Consider the following 18928-nt stretch of genomic DNA (forward strand, 5'->3'; position numbering starts at 1 on the left):
GCCACCCCAAACCCCACCCCCTCCTTTCCCCCGCAGCCCCCAGGGCCCTCCCACAACCCTCTGCCTCTCACCTGCCTGCAAAACCAGCCAAACTGCATTCTGCTTTTGGCCCCCAAACCAGCTGCCTTAGTGCCTCTTTATGAGCCCAAAAACCTGCCTGCTGAGCCTCTTCTCAAGTCCCCAAAAATGCACGACTTGACTTCTGTTTCTGAGCCCAAAGCCACACAACTCCGTCTGTTTCAGAGCCCCTCAATCAGCCACACGCGTCTGTTCTCAAGCCACAGGAAGGCAAAACGTTGCCTCCATTTCAGGCCCACAGCACAGCTCACCCCGTCTGCTCTCTGACCCCCTCCGCAGTCCCCACGGGCGATGCCGAGGGGTTGGGGGGGGGAATGCAGCCACCCCACAGCCCTGCACTCCCAGAGCCCCACGGGCGGGTTTGGGAAGCGCTTGGGGATTGCGGCACTTCCGGGAGCCGCCACCGCGCATGCGCACTGCCGGGGCACGGGCACACCGGTCCTGGGGGAGCCGCGGGCAGCCCGCGGGAAACCGCACGAACCCGCCACAAAACCGCCCCTCGCGCTGCGCCGCGGGGCCGCGCCGGTAACGAGGACTGTGCCGTGCCGCGCGCGCGCGGGAGCGACGCAGCTGCCGGGCAGCCGAGTGCGCAAAAACTACAGCTCCCGGCGTGCCCCGAGGAGCCAACATGGCCGACCGGAAGCCCCGCTCACGTGACTACAGCGCCCGCCCGTCGCCCACACACCCGGAAGCCCAGCCTCGCGCGGCCCCGGGAAGCGCCGCCGCCGCCCGGCCCCGACCCGGAGCGGCTTCTGCCGCGGGTCCCGCCGCACCGCGCGGCCCCCCCGTCGCGGCTTTACCCGGCAGCCGCCTGGCGACCGACCGCGCGCCCCCGCGCACCTTTTCTCTGCTGCTCCCTCGGCTCGCACCGGCTCCTCCTCCAGTACCTCCCCGGACAGGGAGGGGCCGCTGCCCGCAGCCTCACTGCCCGCCCCTGGGGCTCCTCCAGCCCGGCCCACGCTCCCTCCCTCCCCCGCGGTAACTCTAGCGAGCAGCACCGGGATTAAGGCCAGGCAGCGTGTCCTCAGTGCAGCCTCTGGAAGAGGGCAAGAGGCAGCAGCACTGACCGTTATTGCCGTAGATCGCCCCCGGCCACTGCTCACGGGCGGCACCGGCGCTGCCGTTCCGCGCTTTGCGCTCCGAGCACTCGCCGACAGCGCGCACGGAGTGGGGGCGGCACTTCCCGAGCATGACCCCGGGCTACAGTTCCCGGCTTTAACCACAGGGTGGCAGCACAGAACACGGCAAACAGCCGCGCCGTTCCGCCAGCCCGGCCCCGCGCTGCAGTACCGACATTTGCCCGCCGGGCGGCGCCATCGCCCCATCCCGCCCCTCGGAGCAGTTCCCGGCAGCAGAAATGACGCCCGCAGCAGCCCCCTTCTACCATCCCAACGCGGCAACTGCTCCCCGGGCGGACAGGGCTCGCGTTCCCCGGCCCCGGCAGCGCCGGCAGCGCGGCAGCAGACACTGCAGAGAGAGTTTTCACCCCGGCGGCAGCACAGCGGGTGCTGAAGGCAGCAGGGCACAGACGGAAAGCTGCTTTGTGCCAGGGCGGCGGCTGCGCTCAGCAGCAAACAGCACGGCCGAGCAGAGCCGGTGCCAGCGGCGGAGCTGCACAGCACCGATGACACGCTGGGGACCCGCGGGCTCTGCGGGGCTCTTTGCACCTTTCCTCACCTCTGGGCTACCGGTGCTCTGCTCTCCTCCCCCGGCATCCACACGAGGCTCCCTGGGCAGGGCCTGTCCCTTCGAGAAGAGACGCCGCACAAAGTTCCTCCCCAGCCTGCCCTCCAGCGCGCAGCGAGCCATGCGGCAGGGAAAGCAGAGAGGCCCGTTGGGCTGGGAGATGTCCTCAGCAGGGACCGCAGAGCCTGGGAGGGTCCGTCTTTGCTCCGGGCAGCCGCGGAGCCCTGTGCTCCTTGCCGCTCCCACCAGCGAGCACTTTGCTGCCTGCAACACGCAATACTTGGTCGGCTGGAGGGGCTCTTCTGCCACTGGGTCAGGCGAGCAGCTCAGTACCTTCGGCTGCCTGATTCACCTCCTTAAAACACGCACTTCAACCCTCGCTTTCTTTAATTGAGACCCCTCTAGCTATCTCCTGGCCTGCCAGCCGTTTTCGGCTAGCAACACAGCCGACATACAGTGCTGGTGGAAATCGAGCGGTCATCTTGCTTTGATGGCAAAAGGCTTTTGTAACTCGGATGTCTGACCTGTCAGCAGGACTGCAAGGCAAGAAATATGCCTTTACTCGAACAAGCAAGACACCGGCCAAATAGCTGTGCACAGCCATACGCGGCTGCCTGGGACCGACACCTTTTTCTGCTAAAACCAGAGCACAGCTCCCTCGGGAAGAGCCATCGGCAGCGCAGAACGTCCCTCCGCTTGCCCTGCGCCTGGTGCCCGGAGAACAGCCTCTTCCTCTGACTGGAGCGGGCAGCGGCCTGTTGGCGTACCAGCCCCTCGCCCCCGAGAAAGCGGCTGCCTGTAGCAGCGGCAGAACCGCTGCTGCCCAAAGGGGAGAGGAAGGACTTGGGCTAAAGCTCTCCAGGCTGCCTGTGTCCCACGCGCAGTCGATGGCCTCGGCAGCCCAGACACAGGGCAAAGCCGACAGAAGGAACCTAAGAAGGAACCCCAGGGTGTGTAGCAGCTTCTGCAACAACCGTACTTTCCCAGCCCACCTGGGCAGAGGAAGGGGCAGGAGAAGGGCCGGCGGGTCCCTTCAGAGGCAGAACGGCTGCAGATTGTGCCGGGGCCGTTTAGCTCTTTCTCTTTGGCAGAGTTATGTCCCAGAGGTCGGCAGACGGGTCTGCGGGCACAGTGTGAGCACTGCTGCTTACAGAGCAACAGGCACTAGAAAGCAGCAGTGAAGAACGAGGACGGCCCATCAGGATGGTGGCAATAACAAGGAGAGACTAAAGCATCAGCCGGGCAGGGCTGGCAACTCACCTCATGTCATGGTTTGAGCCCAGCTGGACACTGAGCACCACACAACCGCTCACTCACACCCCCCACCAGCGGGACGGGGAAAGAACGGGAAGGGGAACGTGAGAAAACTCATGGGTTGAGATACAAATAGTTTAATAAAAGAAAAAACCACCACACACCCACCTTTTGTGGGGGGAAAAAACCTCACGCGGTGGGGAGGGGGGGGAACCTGGGGCAGACACGGCAGCGGGGTCTGCGTGTGGGTAGAAACGCGCGTGGGGGGACGCGGGTGGGGATGACCCACACCAGGGAGTCCACCTGGGATAACCCGCAGCAGATCACTCACCTGGGACAACCCCAACAGATGATCCACTCTGGAGAACTGACCCTCACCGGATAATCCACACCAGAGAACCCCCAGCAATGCCCCTCAAACAGCCACCGTCTCACCCCAGATTTTCCCCAAATTGGGTCTGGGGTTTTTATTTGCTTTTCTGCAATACAAAAATTGGGGTTTTTGCTTTTCCAAAATACTCCATTTTGGTTTTTTTCAGCACTTCTCCACAACATCAAAATTGGTGATTTTTGGTTTTGTGCATGAAAATGGTGGGTTTTCTGCTCTCCAGCTGCACCAAGCCAGGCAGGTTTGGCTTTCCCAGGAGCCCCAAATTGAAGTTTTTTTCCCCAAAAAACCCTGTATTTTTTTCCTCCCATTGCAGACCCAGAATCAGGGTGCTTGGGGTATTTTTGTGCCGTGGCAGCGACACAGGGCTGGCCCCACGGTCAGGGGGTTAGCGGCTGCCAGGCAAACCTGGCCTGGGGGGACCTGTCGAGCATCAGAAGATGCTGACAACAACACACCTGAAAAACAAAAACCCCAAATCCTATTCCAGCATCTTGAAAAACTATCACAGAAGAAAGTTCTGTCAGAAGAAGGGACGGAATAGCAGTGGAGCTCGGGGAGGACTCTGCGTGAACAGGTCAGCTCCACATACAACACACCCTGGCAAGGCCGGAGCGATTTCAACTCCTCAAATCACCAGCAAGGCCGATCGATACAATCCCGAGCACATCGTGCCCATAAAAACAAACGCTCTTGCTGGTGTCGGAATGTCTCATCCCGTCCTTACAGCAGGGCTGCAGGGAGGGAACCCTGCGAGGCTGCAGGACGAGGTCGTACCGTCATCACGACCTACGGCTGACGGATCCGCCGCGGCCCTTGCGCTGCTGCTGCTGCTGCTGCACATCCTGCTTGCTCGGTCAATAAAATCAGAAGTGAAGTGTAAAACTTTAAAGGCTAAAACAAAGAATAAAGAATAAAGCTCAGTCCTTCACTCTTTAGTGTAAAGGTGGGCATACACTTATAGAAGCGTTTTTATTAGATGTGTAAGTATTTGATTTTCCTTTTGCATTCCCTGAACTCGCCCAGCTGTGAGCTGATACCATTAGACTGTCTATCTCCAAAATACACACGGACAACTTGACGAGGGGGGGGGGTTTGGTGTGTTCCATAATTAGCAGGGACGTCTGGCCAGCTGCACCGCCCAAGAGTACTACTGCCAAATACATCATCTCTGAAGATCCACTCTGATGGAGAGTTCATAAAATGAAACTTCCTTGAGAAAGGTTTCCATTTTGTAAAGTCTCTTTCTAACTGAAGTCAAGATTAGACACTGTAGGGCACCGGTCCCTCATCCCTCAACTTTCAGAGAGCCAGGGGTCTGAATCCATCCTCAACAAAAACCACATCAGCTAACCGGGACACTCCTGCAGCTGCCAGGTTCCTCTTCATCATCTGCAAAAAAAACAACAGTGCCAACAGTCAGCATCACGTCAGCTGACACACCTCTGTCACAACACCCTCCACCTCAACAGCCACGGGGCTTTCCGCTCAGCTGCTCTGCACAGAGTCCAGTGTCGGACGCTGCGGCCAGCGTGGCCCGTGGCACCTACGATACCAAAAGACAGAGAGCTACCACTGTGCTTGCGAGAAATCACCAGCCCCGTGCTCCTGCTCTCTACTACCCAGCTCACCTCAAACGCTCGTCCGATTCCAAAGCCAGCGTGCCCGGCTCCTGCAAAACCAAAGAGAAATGCTTCATCGAGCTGCCACGTGATTCTCTGCACTGAAACCCTGACCCAGCCGACAACTGCCTCGCTGTCCTGGACTGCTCAGCGGCACGCGGCTTCGCCCCTCCCAGCCTACATGTGGCACCTGCATAAACCAAAGCGAGAGGCACAAGCTGAACCTGCAGCCTGCCCACACCGACTGCCATCTCCTGCCCCGTTACCTTGGCCGCTCACCCACCCTGCCTCTGACATTTACCGGTCGCCCACGTCGAGGCCTGGGTACCACCTGTAAGACACAGACAACAGGAGATGCTTCTAGCTTCACCAACAGTACAACACATGAAAAACAACTGCTACTTCAGCTCACGCGTCTCACCTTGCCCGAGTCACCTCCAGTGCCGATATCCTGCTTTGCACCTTCAAAACAAAAAAAACCCCAAACCGATAAGCCAGTCATGTAGCAACCAGTCACGTCTTCACCTCCGACACCACACGCTGACCCACCTTCTTACAGTGACCTGCTTGCTGCCTCTGTCACTCTTTGGTGCATATATTGTCCCTCTGGATCTGAAAAAAATTTTTAAGCAGGTCACCTGGACGCTGAGTGACAGCTTAACAATTCCAGAGTTCTTGACTCCATGTAGGAACACTGTCTAGGGTCTCATTACAGCCTGCCATTAAAAAAAACATAGAAACAAAACAGCATTAAGCCCTACACACACGAGCCTTAACACCTTTGAGATTCCATCTGTTCAACTACCACTCCCGCAGCCTCTCCCAGATAGCTCCGGTCATCCCCGTGACATCCTTGCCTGCTGCTGAGGGCTGCTTGCTCTGAGGGGGCTGTACCTAAACAGTCCAGGCAAATCAACATTAACTACAGACTCTTAGTGCTATTCTTCCCCTGACCGACATCGCTGTGCCCCCAGGCAGGGCAGTTCCAACCCACATACGTGTGCAGGCTGACACGCCAGAGAGTAAGAGAAGAGTGCTCTGAAGAGCACCAAAAACCAAAATCCAAAGGGAGCTGAAGTGCCACAAGAGCGCGGTGGAGTACGCAAAAGGACTCGGAAGACATCGTTGTAGAGAGTAGAGGAGTTAGGAGGGTAAGAAAAGAAGCCTTGCAGACACAGCGAAGGCCCTGGAGTCTCAGGAGGGCAGAGGAGGACAGCCAAAAGTATGCTCAAGGACATGATGAAGAATTCCGAAGGGGATTTGAAGAAACTACAGGTGTCCTCAGCAGACCAGGTAGGTATCCTAGCTAGCACAGAGGACAACGTGAGCGTTCTGCAGATGAAAGGTGGCATCAGGAAAGGGTCTCAGGGAGGAAGGAGGGTGCAGTGTGCGCCACAGTGCCAAAAGGGGGCTGTGGGGCCCGAGGTTGGCCTCAGTAGGTGTGATGACAGCAGGAGCAGGGTGCTGAGACTGAAAGAGAGACAGAGGGCGGCTCTGGGACACAGTGCAAAAGTCAAGGCGTTCCAGCAACGTACAGATGTCCTCAGGGGATGAGCGACTGAATGGAGACATCCAAGACAGCAGTGAAGACTGTGAGAGAGCTCTGGGGCACAGAGAAAGCCTGAGGAAGGGTTCTGTCTGAGTAAGAGAGACACCGAACCCCCAGCTAGGCTTTTATTTTAAACACAATTTTAAAAAAACATTTACTATCTCAACATTAAATACAACCTGAAATGAAAAAAACTTCACACACACAAGGTTAGACACATTCAGAAACTGACGCTCATTCAACAGCCACTCGATCCACCCCTCACTCCAAACATCCATTCCACTGCCCACCTGCCACAGTGGCAGATCACCCCCATTCTAAACCCACCCCTGGAACTGCCTCACCGTGCGCCTCGGCAGCATCGCTGCTCCACACGCCCCCACGGTGTCAGCCTTCCTAACCGGGAGCCAAGGAAGATGTTTCGCAACGGGCCCCGCTCCCGCTCCTCCTTCGCTTGCGTTTGTACGCTCCGGCAAACCTCGCTCAAGGATTTTCTCTGGGGATCCAGATGGCCCTGTGTCACCTGCAGAACACAAAGCCCTGCAAAGCAAGGCGTAGTCAAAACCGACAGTGAGTGCTGCAGTGCAATACACAACCAGAACAACCGACGTGGGAGGAGCCAGACTTTAAGGCCGAGGCCCACAAGGACACGGGGGGTGAAGTGCTGTAGGGGAGGGACCTCTATGGAAACAGAACTCTGAAGAGCAGAGCTGTCATTCTGGCCCAGATCTCCTCCACAAAGGCAACCCTCCACAAACATCTGTGATGCAAAAGACACCATAAGCTCCACTCACGAGACGGGGAGTGCTCAACGGGCTCTTTTCCAAAGCAGCAAGGTATCCGAGACCCTATGGACGCCTACCAAGGTGCATGCGCCGTGCAGAGAGCCCACGGGGTACCACAGAGATGTGGGGAAGGCACCGCACACAAGACAGAACACAGACACCACAAATGACACGAGTACACTGACACAGGCCAGAACATGCACATCCTGTGGGACAGACCCTGCTCTCTTCCCACAGACTTAAGGAAGCCTAAATAGCCCTCTCCACAGCCCTGATGGTAGAGCCTCTGCTGGCCCCACCCTACCCACAGCTTTTGCCCCTTGACTTACCTTTCAGAGAGCACGCTCCAGAATCCATCCTCATCAGGAGCACATCATCTCACTGGGATGCTCCCGCATTCACCAGGTTCCTCTCCATCACCTGCAAGACAGTGTGCAGCCAGTCACCGCAAACGTGGAGTTTGGCCTGGTGCACGCCGGCCTCCCAAGCTTCGGGGTCCCATGCCACCCCGACACCCACCCCCTCCTTTCCCCCGCAGCCCCCAGGGCCCTCCCACAACCCTCCGCCTCTCACCTGCCTGCAAAACCAGCCAAACTGCATTCTGCTTTTGGCCCCCAAACCAGATGCCTTAGTGCCTCTTTATGAGCCCAAAAACCTGCCTGCTGAGCCTCTTCTCAAGTCCCAAAAATGCACAACTTGACCTCTGTTTCTGAGCCCAAAGCCACACAACTCCGTCTGTTTCTGAGCCCCTCAATCAGCCACACGCGTCTGTTCTCAAGCCCCAGGAAGGCAAAACGTTGCCTCCATTTCAGGCCCACAGCACAGCTCACCCCGTCTGCTCTCTGACCCCCTCCGCAGTCCCCACGGGCGATGCCGAGGGGTTGGGGGGGGGAATGCAGCCACCCCACAGCCCTGCACTCCCAGAACCCCACGCGCAGGTTTGGGGAAGCGCTTGGGGATTGCGGCACTTCCGGGGGCCGCCACCGCGCATGCGCACTGCCGGGGCACGGGCACACCGGTCCTGGGGGAGCCGCGGGCAGCCCGCGGGAAACCGCACGAACCCGCCACAAAACCGCCCCTCGCGCAGCGCCGCGGGGCCGCGCCGGTAGCGAGGACTGTGCCGTGCCGCGCGCGCCCGGCAGCGACGCAGCTGCCGGGCAGTCAAGTGCCGACAAACTACAGCTCCCGGCGTGCCCCGGGGAGACAACATGGCCGACCGGAAGCCCCGATCACGTGACTACAGCGCCTCCCACACTGGCACAGGCGGCCGTCCCGGCTTTCTGACCCTACGGGGACACCGTGCTTTCCCACCCCCCCGTCGCCCATACACCCAGAAGCCCGGCCGAGCGCAGCCCCGCTCGTCTCCGGGAAGCGCCGCTGCCCCGCCTGGCCCCGACCCGGAGGGGCTTCTGCCGCGGGTCCCGCCACACCGCGCGGCACCCCCCGTTGCGGCTTTCCCCGGCAGCCGCCAGGCGACCGACCACGCGGCCCCGCTCACCTTCTCTCTGCTGCTCCCTCGGCTCGCACCGGCTCCTCCTCCAGCAGCGTCTCGGACAGGGAGGGGCCGCTGCCCGCAGCCTCACTGCCCGCCCCTGGGGCTCCTCCAGCCCGGCCCACGCTCCCTCCCTCCCCCGCGGTAACTCTAGCGAGCAGCACCGGGATTAAGGCCAGGCAGCGTGTCCTCAGTGCAGCCTCTGGAAGAGGGCAAGGGGCAGAAGCACTGACCGTTATTGCCGTAGATCGGCACCGGCGCTGCCGTTCCGCTCTTTACGCCCCGAGCACCCGCCGACAGCGCGGGGGGGGGCGGAATTATCCGAGCATGACCATCCGTACGGCCGTGCGCGGGGCAGGTGCAACACCGAATAGGGTCCGGGCGGGAACAGTGACCCGCGTCAAGGTGCAACCCCCAATAGGGTCCGTGCGGGAACAGTGACCCGCGGCAAGGTGCAACCCCGAATACGGTCCGGGCAGAAACAGTGACCAGGGAGAGCGTGCAACCTGGAATAGCGTCCGGGCGGAAACAGTGACCCGCGGCAAGGTGCAGTCCCGGAATAGGGTCCGGGCGGTGACAGTGACTTGGGGGAGATACTGGGGGGGGGGGCTGTAAAAGGTGTGTTTGGGTTGTGATTTTTCAGCTGTGAAGAGAGGTGAAGGTCACCTTCACACCACCCCCCCCTCCGTCGCACACGCACCTGGAAGCCCGGCCAAGCACGGCCCGGGGAAGCGACGCCGCCGACCGGCCCCGACCCGGAGCGGCTTCTGCTGTAGGTCCCGCCGCACCGCGCGGCACCCACCCCGTTGCGGCTTTACCCGGCAGCCGCCAGGCGACCGACCACGCGGCCCCGCTCACCTTCTCTCTGCTGCTCCCGCGCATCGCACCGGCTCCTCCTCCAGCACCTCCCAGGACACGGAGGGGCCGCTGCCCACAGCCTCACTGCCCGCTGCTGGGGCTCATCCAGCCCGGCGCACCCTCCCACCCTCCCCCCTGCGGTAACTATAGCGACCAGCACCGGGTACTCGCGCTGTAGGAGCTGCCAGTCCGCCACTCCCAGGGCCACCGCGGCGCATGCACAGACATGACTTTTTTCTTTCCCCAAAAGAGAATGAAATGCAGACATAGTATGAAGATCGTGAGCACTGCCAACTAACGAGGACAGTCCCTGCTCAGGCTGAACTGCCTCGACTGTTGTCAGTAACACGAAAAGAAGCCATACAAGCATGTGATTTTGAACTGGGCAAAGACCCTAGAACTAGCGTGTGGCGACCACGAGTGCATGAACCTGAGAAAATACTTAAACAGAAATACAACAAACATGGGGAACCCGAGGGGTTACCTCAGGGATAAAGGACACTGTCAAACGCCTGCAAGGGGCAGAGGAAGAAACCAGAGAATACTGAAGAGCGGGTCGGAGCAGTGTAACCTTTACCACGGGAGCGCTAGTAACAGCACGCGCACCTTTCTGCCTTGGCTCCCCAGCTGTCAAAAGGGTTTAACGACCCTTGTCTGGGTCTCGTGCATGTATGTCTTTAAGGACTTAGCACAGGGATGACCTCTGTAGGTGAGTCCATGTCAAATGGAACGTGGCACTGGTTTCCTCAGCGCTACCGCAATACGAATCGTAATTGGTATTTCTGAAGGGTAACTGAGTCTTCACCTGGGATTTTTAGCTACATACGAGATCTGAAGAAACTCTTGGAGAACGACTGATCCCGGTGGAAGTGCAAGCTACTTCTCCACTGCATTTGACATCATGAGGTGCTCGGGCGGCGGCCCGTCACTCACACCTGCAAGGCTTTCGGGAAAGAAGGAAAAAAGCCAGCCAGGCTCTGCAGCCTTTTAGGGAAAGAAAGCGTTAGCCTGACACGTGATTGTCGTTGGTTCCTGGGCATTCTCTGAGAGTTGCCCCCCGAGGGGGGATGTTGCCCCCCGAGGGGGGATACTGCCCCCGGCCACCTCCACTCCCACTCGCCAGCACTCACCTGCCAACACAACTTCTGAGCTGCAGATGAGCACAACGGGGCTCCGTTGCCTCAAGTTTGGGCACAGGCAGGGCAAACCCTTCCTGAACCGCTCAAGTTTTATTAGAGAAAATTCAGGAGAAATGGAGGGAGTGGAGGAAAACACTCCATGGTTGTTGAGTGGCAGCTGCTGCTGCTGCTTCACTTCCTTCACGGAGCTCACGGGTGTGCTGCACTTCCTGGCAGCTCGCTCAGGCACGTTCCGGGGTCTGTCTCAACTTTAACGGCATTAAAATAGAAGGTTAAGAAGTGAAGCGGTCGTGCCGATCGTTTACACCTTTACCGGTAGCAGCACCTTGCATTTCTCAAAAGGAACCTTTCCTGCTTTTGCCCCCAACTGGGCAGCAATTTGACCCCAGTCCACTCCGACGAACACCTTCGCTGTGGAAGCGGCACTCAAACGCACAAGTTCATGACGGTGACGCTTTCTTTTGACTTTCCTAAGGCGCAGGTTTGCAGCGCTTCTCGGAAGGAGATGGGAACACTGCAGTTACTGACGGCCTCCTCAGCCTTGAGATGCAGAAGGATGGAGGCTGAGACAGTCAGGGAGGGCCGGGGCCTTGTCCGCTCTCAGAAACCCTCCCCACTTTGCTCTGCACACCAGTCCCGTGCGGAACACACGCAGCCGCGGCTCTGGCTGGCCCTGACAGCTCGCCCGTCCATCCCCTTGCCAGGAACTAGCACCCTGCCGGCTACAGCTCAGCCCAAAGCCAAACCAACATAAAATCGCTCCTACAGCGACACCGTCCCACCACCAACCTCGTCTCTGGAAACCGCCACCTGATCTCCCCCTGTTTTGCTGATTAGGGGTATCAATTAAACTCAGACACCAGAGTGAAAAGCGCAGGCATCTTTTACTAGAAATAACTAAATAATGTAACAGAATAATACAGAAAACATACAGTAAGAAAACACAGAATAGTGCACTCAAACAAACAGGAAAATACAGGGTAATGCATCAAATCATTACTACCCGAGAGAGAGGGAATAGCGATTAAGAAAGACCCATCACCACTTGCACCCGTTCCCATCATCCAGACCCGCAGGCGCTGGGCAGCCCCGGTTACAGCGAGGATTTGGAGAGCCTTTCCCGGCAAGTGGGAAGTCCTACGCGGTGCGTCCACCCGTAGGTGAGGCTTCCAAAGTCGCTGTGAGCGGGTCCAGCCTTATATACCCAAAAATCAGCAAGCCAGAATAGCTGGCACCTTTGATTTGAGCGGAAATATCTGGTTTCAATCTCACATTAGATTCCCCCAGAGCCTGGCCAGCGCTCAGGGGAGAAGCTAAGGGAGTTCCTCGGCTTATCTAATTCTAATTGCATTGGGCGCAAGCTCTCACATCAGGCCACAGCGACAGACAACAGTCTCCACGACCCTGTTATTTTATCCACACACAAAGAAAGATAAATATACATTCAAGATACCTACGTCTTCCATACGTATCTCGCTAATGATTACATACTGAGTTAGCAGCTTCGGCTCAGGGCCTGCTGTTCAGGCTTCAACACTTCCACTTTTTACATCAGAACCGTGCAGGTGCTGAAAGAGAAGCATTCAGAACAGGGGAAACCACCTCCAAATCCCTGCTCCCGACTGCTCTTCCCCCGGCATGCCACACAGCCTCAAAGCACACTTCAGGTGGCTGCAGAGCCCTCCCTCTCCCCACAGCTGGTGCGGCCACACCAAACTAAAAAAAGGAGTTTCCTGACAACTTCAGGGAGTCAAGTCAACTTCAGGTGGATTTGGAGCAGTTTCTAAAACTCTGGGGAACTGCCAAGAACCAAGTACCTGCTTGAGAGGCACAGAAAACATCCCCAAAGGGGCAGGGATGCTTGAGGACTTCTTTCTCTCGCTTCTTCGGCAGCCCGCTGCCGCTCATCCCTCCGCTCGCTCTTACCTTTGCAGGTCCTTCTGCACGCGATGGTCGTCTCTTCCTTGTTCACCACCAGCTGCTGCAACGGCAGAAGGACGCCGGTCGGGTCTGAGAGGGACACCGGCCCCCGGACAGAGCTCGCCACAGCACCACCCGAATCCCAGAGGCCCTCCCACCCGCAACCCCGTATAACCTAACACCACCACTCCCCCCCAAATAAAAAAAACCTCACAGATCGGCTTTTCTCACCCGATCGACGCTCCGGGGCTGCCACGCGTGCAGTGCCGGCCGGCGCTGGAGCTGGGCTCGGAGTTGGGAACTCTGGACAAAGGGGAGCTGGGCACACAAAAGCGGCGGCCAAGGAAGCTGCGCCCCTCCTTACGGGGGGCTCGAGCCGCTGCCGGCACTGCAGAGTGCCCGGGCCTGCAGGTCACTCATTGGCCAGCCCCGGACTTACAGGGCAGCCTCTGCTGGCTGCCTACAGCAGCCCGCCCAGCCCTGATTACAGGGCGGCCGAGCGGCTCCTGGGGACAGAGGGCTCCACGGCTCGTGGCACTCGCCCCGAGTACGGGGCGGGCACGCTGGCAGGTCGCCAGCCAGGACAGGCGGCCACCCAGGCAGAGACCCGGGCCCTGAACACAGGCGGGTCGCACGCTGGCCGCGCTACAGCCACGGGGCTTCGCTCTCTCCTTCGAAAGGAGGGGCAAGGAGGGGCAAGCCGGGACTCGCCCTCCGCTCGCGGGCTCAGAGGGGACCGACCCCCTGTTGCTGCACAGAGCCCTTCTTTCCCTCCCGGGAAGTTTAAGCTAAGTACGCTGCAGTGATTTCAACAGGGGCCTAAACGAGAAGCTCATTCGCTCGCTCACTCACACCCACAGACACACACACAGACACAGGCAGGCACACACAGACACACACACACAGACAGGGACAAACAAAACTTCCCGGAAGAGAGAGCGAGCTCTGTGCAGCCAGTGTCTGGGGAGCCATCCCTTCCCACGAGCAGGAGAGCAGAGCCCCAGACCTGCCCCCCAGGACGCACGCAGGCCACAGCGACTCAACGTGCCACGGGGCTTCACGGGTGGCCAAGGGACAAATGCCGTGACACGCCCCGACTCCAGGGGGTCACGCTGGCCAGGCCGCCAGCAGCCAGAAAGCCGCCGGGGCCGGGGAAACGGCCCTCCCCTGCTTACAGGGCGGGCGTGGGGTCCGGAGAGCCCCATTTCCCCCTCGGCGCGGAGACAGCGCCGCTCACTCTCCTGACAGGGCCGCCCTTCTCTCCGGGCAGCCAAACCGCGGGGCAAGGTGGCAAAAGACCAGAGACCCGAGCCCTGCTTACAGGGAGGTCACCCAGCGCAGCGCCGGCCAGGGCACCAGAAGTGCCGGCAACGGTCTCGTGCGACCGCAGCCCCGGTAACAGGGAGGTCCCCTTTGTCCAGAGCTCCCTTCTCTCGCCCCACTCCTCTCTTCAGCCCGCCGCTCCTCACAATGCGTCTTCTTTCTTCTTCAGGAGCTGCTACTTGGAAGGAGAGTACGGTCAGATGCCAGCTTCCCCACCCGGAGGACAGAGGGAAGCCGGCCCCGCCCGCCCATACCCCAACACCACCACGCCCCCCACCCCCCCCCCGAGAAAACCTCACAGATCAGCTTGTCTCACCCAGTTGGTGCTTCAATGCTCCCTGCAGGGACGACTGCGACGGCCACTCATCTGCTCCGGGCTCCTGGCTGCATCCAGCGGGGCCTTGGACCCTCCTCAGCCCCTGCGGCGACGGTGCTCGCCCCCCCAAGCGGGTCCAGTCCACCCCCCGCCCGCCCCGCGGCGACGGTGCTCCCCCCGCTCCCGCCTCAGACGGCGATGTCGCTGCTCCCCCGTCCCAGACTGCGGCCCCCCCCGCGTCGGACGGCGACGGCGCTCTTCCCCCCACCCCTCCCCCCCCCGGCGGCGACAGCGCTCCCCCCCCCCCGGGCGGCGGCTTCCCCCCCACCCCAGGCGGCGACGGTGCTCCCCCCCACAGACGGCTCCACACCACCCCCCGCCCGCCCCGCGGCGACAACGCTCTCCCCCCCACCACGGCGACGGCGCTCCCCCCCGCCCCAGACTGCGACCCCCCTGCGTCGGACGGCGACGGCGCTCTTCCCCCAACCCCTCCCCTCCTCCGGCGGCGACGGCGCTCCCCCCCGCCCCAGACAGGTCCCACTACCCTTCCCCTCAGGTGGCCGCTCCGCCCCTCACAGCGGCGCTTTGCCCGGAGCGCCCTTCTCTTTCCTGCACTTGTTGCTCAGACTTCCTCCGCTCCTCCTGCCGCTCTCTCTTGTCTTGCGGGTCCTTCTGCACGCGATGTTTGTCTCTTCTTTCTGCTCCACCACCAGCTGTTGCAAGGGCAAGAAGACGCCGTCGGGTCTGAGAGGGTCGCCGGCCCCCGGACAGAGCTCGCCACAGCACCACCCGAATCTCAGCGCCTCCCCCCCCCCCGCCCTGCCCCGCCCCGCCAAAAACTAACAGATCGGCTTTACTCACCCAGTTGCTGCTCCAGTGCTTCCCGCAGAGACGACTGCGACCGCCACTCCTCTGCTCGGACTCCTGGCCGCGTCTGGCGGGGCTGGACCCGCCCCCTTCCCCTCAGGCGGCCGCTCCGCCCCTCACAGCGGCGCGCGACTTTCCCGCCCTTCCCCTTCCCACAGGCGGGTCCCGCCCCCTTCCCCTCAGGCGGCCGCGGCGCCCCCACAGCGACTTTCCCGCCCTCACTATTACCTGGGCTACAGTACTTGATCTTGTCCAGAGAGTGGCGGTGTGGTTGCCTCTTGCCTCTCTGCCTATAAGCAGCGGATGCCATAATCCAATTATAACTGAAGCCAATTTTGTGTTTGATTAGCTGCTATTAAAAAAAAAAATATTTTAGTGAAGTATACACACAGGGATGCTTTTGTAACTGAGTGATCTGTTTAACCATCCTCCAAACCTTAATATACAATACTATTAGAAGTAATAAACATAATAAAGTTGGAATTAGGAAAATCAGACCGAGTCCTGTTTGTGGTGGTGACCATCCAGATAAGCTTTCCCACCATCGATGTTCTTCAAGGAAAGAAAAGAGAACTGTGTCGGGGTGGAGTGGGGGGAAGGCTGAACAGGTTACCCCTTAGGATGCAGGATAAATCCATCTCGTACTGAGTTTCTTTTACTCCATTGTTGTCACTAGCATCCCATGCTAGAGGTAGGGGGGTGCATCTAAAATTGGTGAAGGTTTAAATGGCTGCTGTAATGCTCGTGGGTCAAGTATTAATAGGCATTTGTAAGTTAGATATGTTTTTAATTCGAGTATCAGAGTTTTAATCGCTTCTTCATGTTCTGAATGCCAACTCCACCGTTTTCCTTTTTGTAAAAGCCAATACAGTGGACAGGCAATGGAGAATCCAGGTACCTGTTTTCTCCAATATCCTAAAGTACCCATTACAAAGCTGTTGTAATTTTTTTCTAGATTGGGGCATTTCTGATTGTTTCTACCCCCCTCTGGGAGTCTGGTAAAGGTATGCTGGCTACCCTCCATGTAAATGCAAATTTTGGTTTGCCTTCTTACCCTAAGGGAAAAACCATGTCTTTGACACAAGGACCTGCAGGGACTTGCAGCGTGGTCGTTAAGGCTGCATTGTTGGGGACTGCCGCTGACAATGGGGCTCTATTTAAGCACTTAAACGCCGATTCAGCGCCACCTCCCCCTCTGGTTTACTGACTGGCCAAACAGGAAAATTGGGGGGGGGGGGGCGCGAGTTGTGGAAGTAATCTGTCGTTTTTCTAAATCTGCAATAGAAAGCTGCTTAGCAACTTATTTACTTACTTCTAGCAAGTTATAGTACTACTTATAGTATTTTTTAATTTTGCTAAGAATCCTGCTTGCCCAGACTGTTCTGTGGAATTTTACCAAGGACTACTGTGTTCATCAAAACAAAGCAGTTTACTGTGAAAATCTACCAAGAACTGCAGTGTTCAGCAAAATATCATGTTTTTGTCCTCGAGAAACAGGTATGCTCTAACTAGTTGGGCCTCGGTAATGAGTAAAGATAGCCATATACGGATGGTAGAAGTTTCATTGCTTCCCTTAAATAAGATAGCACGAGTAAACCGGCTGAAAAACATTTTTGTTGTTCAAGAAATTGGCTAAGAGAATCTGCGCATGCTCCGGGGAAAAAACAAGGTGAGAAAGACTACGAGCCTTCCTCCCAAAGACCCCTGAAGACGCCCCCCAGGAGGCAATGCACAGGTGCAAAGAACATAAAGTGCTGACACCAGCCTCTAGAACTAACCCAGCCTTACTCATGCATATGTATGTTTGTGTTATGTAATCCAGTGAATAAGTGTATCCACACTCTGTAACGTTTTGGTAAAACGTGCTGTTGGTGTGCAAGGTTTGTGGAGAAATCCCCTTGCACCCCGGCCGGAGTAAAACATACCTGCTTTATAACTCCATTTCGAGTTGTAGAGTCTTTTTCCGCGAATCAAAGACCACTGCAGATCCATTGCAAGCAGCAGGGAAAACGACAGTACAGCGAGGCCTGTGCTGGTCATTATCAGCATCCCGTGGCGCTGCTGCTTCCAAGGTGCTGCTTGGAAGGAAAGTTCAGTCAGGTGCCAGGTCCCCCACAGGGAGGACAGAGGGAAGCCGGCCTCTGGAGGGAGGTCCCCAGAGCGCTTCCCACACCCACCCCCCCACCCCGCCCATACCCCAACAGCCCCCCACCCCGAAAAGAAACTCACTGATCAGCTTTTCTCACTCAATCGGCGCTCCGGGGCTGCCACGTGCAGTACCGGCCGGCGCTGAAGCTGGGCTCGGAGTTGGGAACTCTGGACAAAGGGGAGCTGGGCACACAAAGCGGCAGCAAAGCTCCCTTCTCTCGCCCCGCTCCTCTCTTCAGCCCGCCGCGCCTCAAGATGCCTTGTCTTCCCCAGGAGCTGCTGCTTGGAAGGAGAGTACGGTCAGGTGCCAGCTCCCCCACCCGGAGAACAGAGGCAATCCGGCCCCCCCCCCCCCCATACCCCAACACCCCCCTCCCTTCCCCCCCCAAAAACCTCACAGATCGGCTTTTCTCACCCAACTGGCACTCCGGGGTTGCCACGCCGTGCAGTCCCGACCGGCGCTGGAGCTGGGCTCGGAGTTGGGAACTCTGGACAAAGGGGAGCTGGGCACACAAAAGCGGCGGCCAAGGAAGCTGCGCCCCTCCTTACGGGGGGCTCGAGCCGCTGCCGGCACTGCAGAGTGCCCGGGCCTGCAGGTCACTCATTGGCCAGCCCCGGACTTACAGGGCAGCCTCTGCTGGCTGCCTACAGCAGCCCGCCCAGCCCTGATTACAGGGCGGCCGAGCGGCTCCTGGGGACAGAGGGCTCCACGGCTCGTGGCACTCGCCCCGAGTACGGGGCGGGCACGCTGGCAGGTCGCCAGCCAGGACAGGCGGCCACCCAGGCAGAGACCCGGGCCCTGAACACAGGCGGGTCGCACGCTGGCCGCGCTACAGCCACGGGGCTTCGCTCTCTCCTTCGAAAGGAGGGGCAAGGAGGGGCAAGCCGGGACTCGCCCTCCGCTCGCGGGCTCAGAGGGGACCGACCCCCTGTTGCTGCACAGAGCCCTTCTTTCCCTCCCGGGAAGTTTAAGCTAAGTACGCTGCAGTGATTTCAACAGGGGCCTAAACGAGAAGCTCATTCGCTCGCTCACTCACACCCACAGACACACACACAGACACAGGCAGGCACACACAGACACACACACACAGACAGGGACAAACAAAACTTCCCGGAAGAGAGAGCGAGCTCTGTGCAGCCAGTGTCTGGGGAGCCATCCCTTCCCACGAGCAGGAGAGCAGAGCCCCAGACCTGCCCCCCAGGACGCACGCAGGCCGCAGGGACTCAACGTGCCGCGGGGCTTCACGGGGTGGCCAAGGGACAGATGCCGTGACACGCCCCGACTCCAGGGGATCACGCTGGCCAGGCCGCCAGCAGCCAGAAAGCCGCCGGGGCCGGGGAAACGGCCCTCCCCTGCTTACAGGGCGGGCGTGGGGTCCGGAGAGCCCCACTTCCCCCTCGGCGCGGAGACAGCGCCGCTCACTCTCCTGACAGGGCCGCCCTTCTCTCCGGGCAGCCAAACCGTGGGGCAAGGTGGCAAAAGACCAGAGACCCGAGCCCTGC

Source organism: Strix aluco, chromosome 14 (genome assembly GCF_031877795.1).
Source record: "Strix aluco isolate bStrAlu1 chromosome 14, bStrAlu1.hap1, whole genome shotgun sequence".
Taxonomy (NCBI): domain Eukaryota; kingdom Metazoa; phylum Chordata; class Aves; order Strigiformes; family Strigidae; genus Strix; species Strix aluco.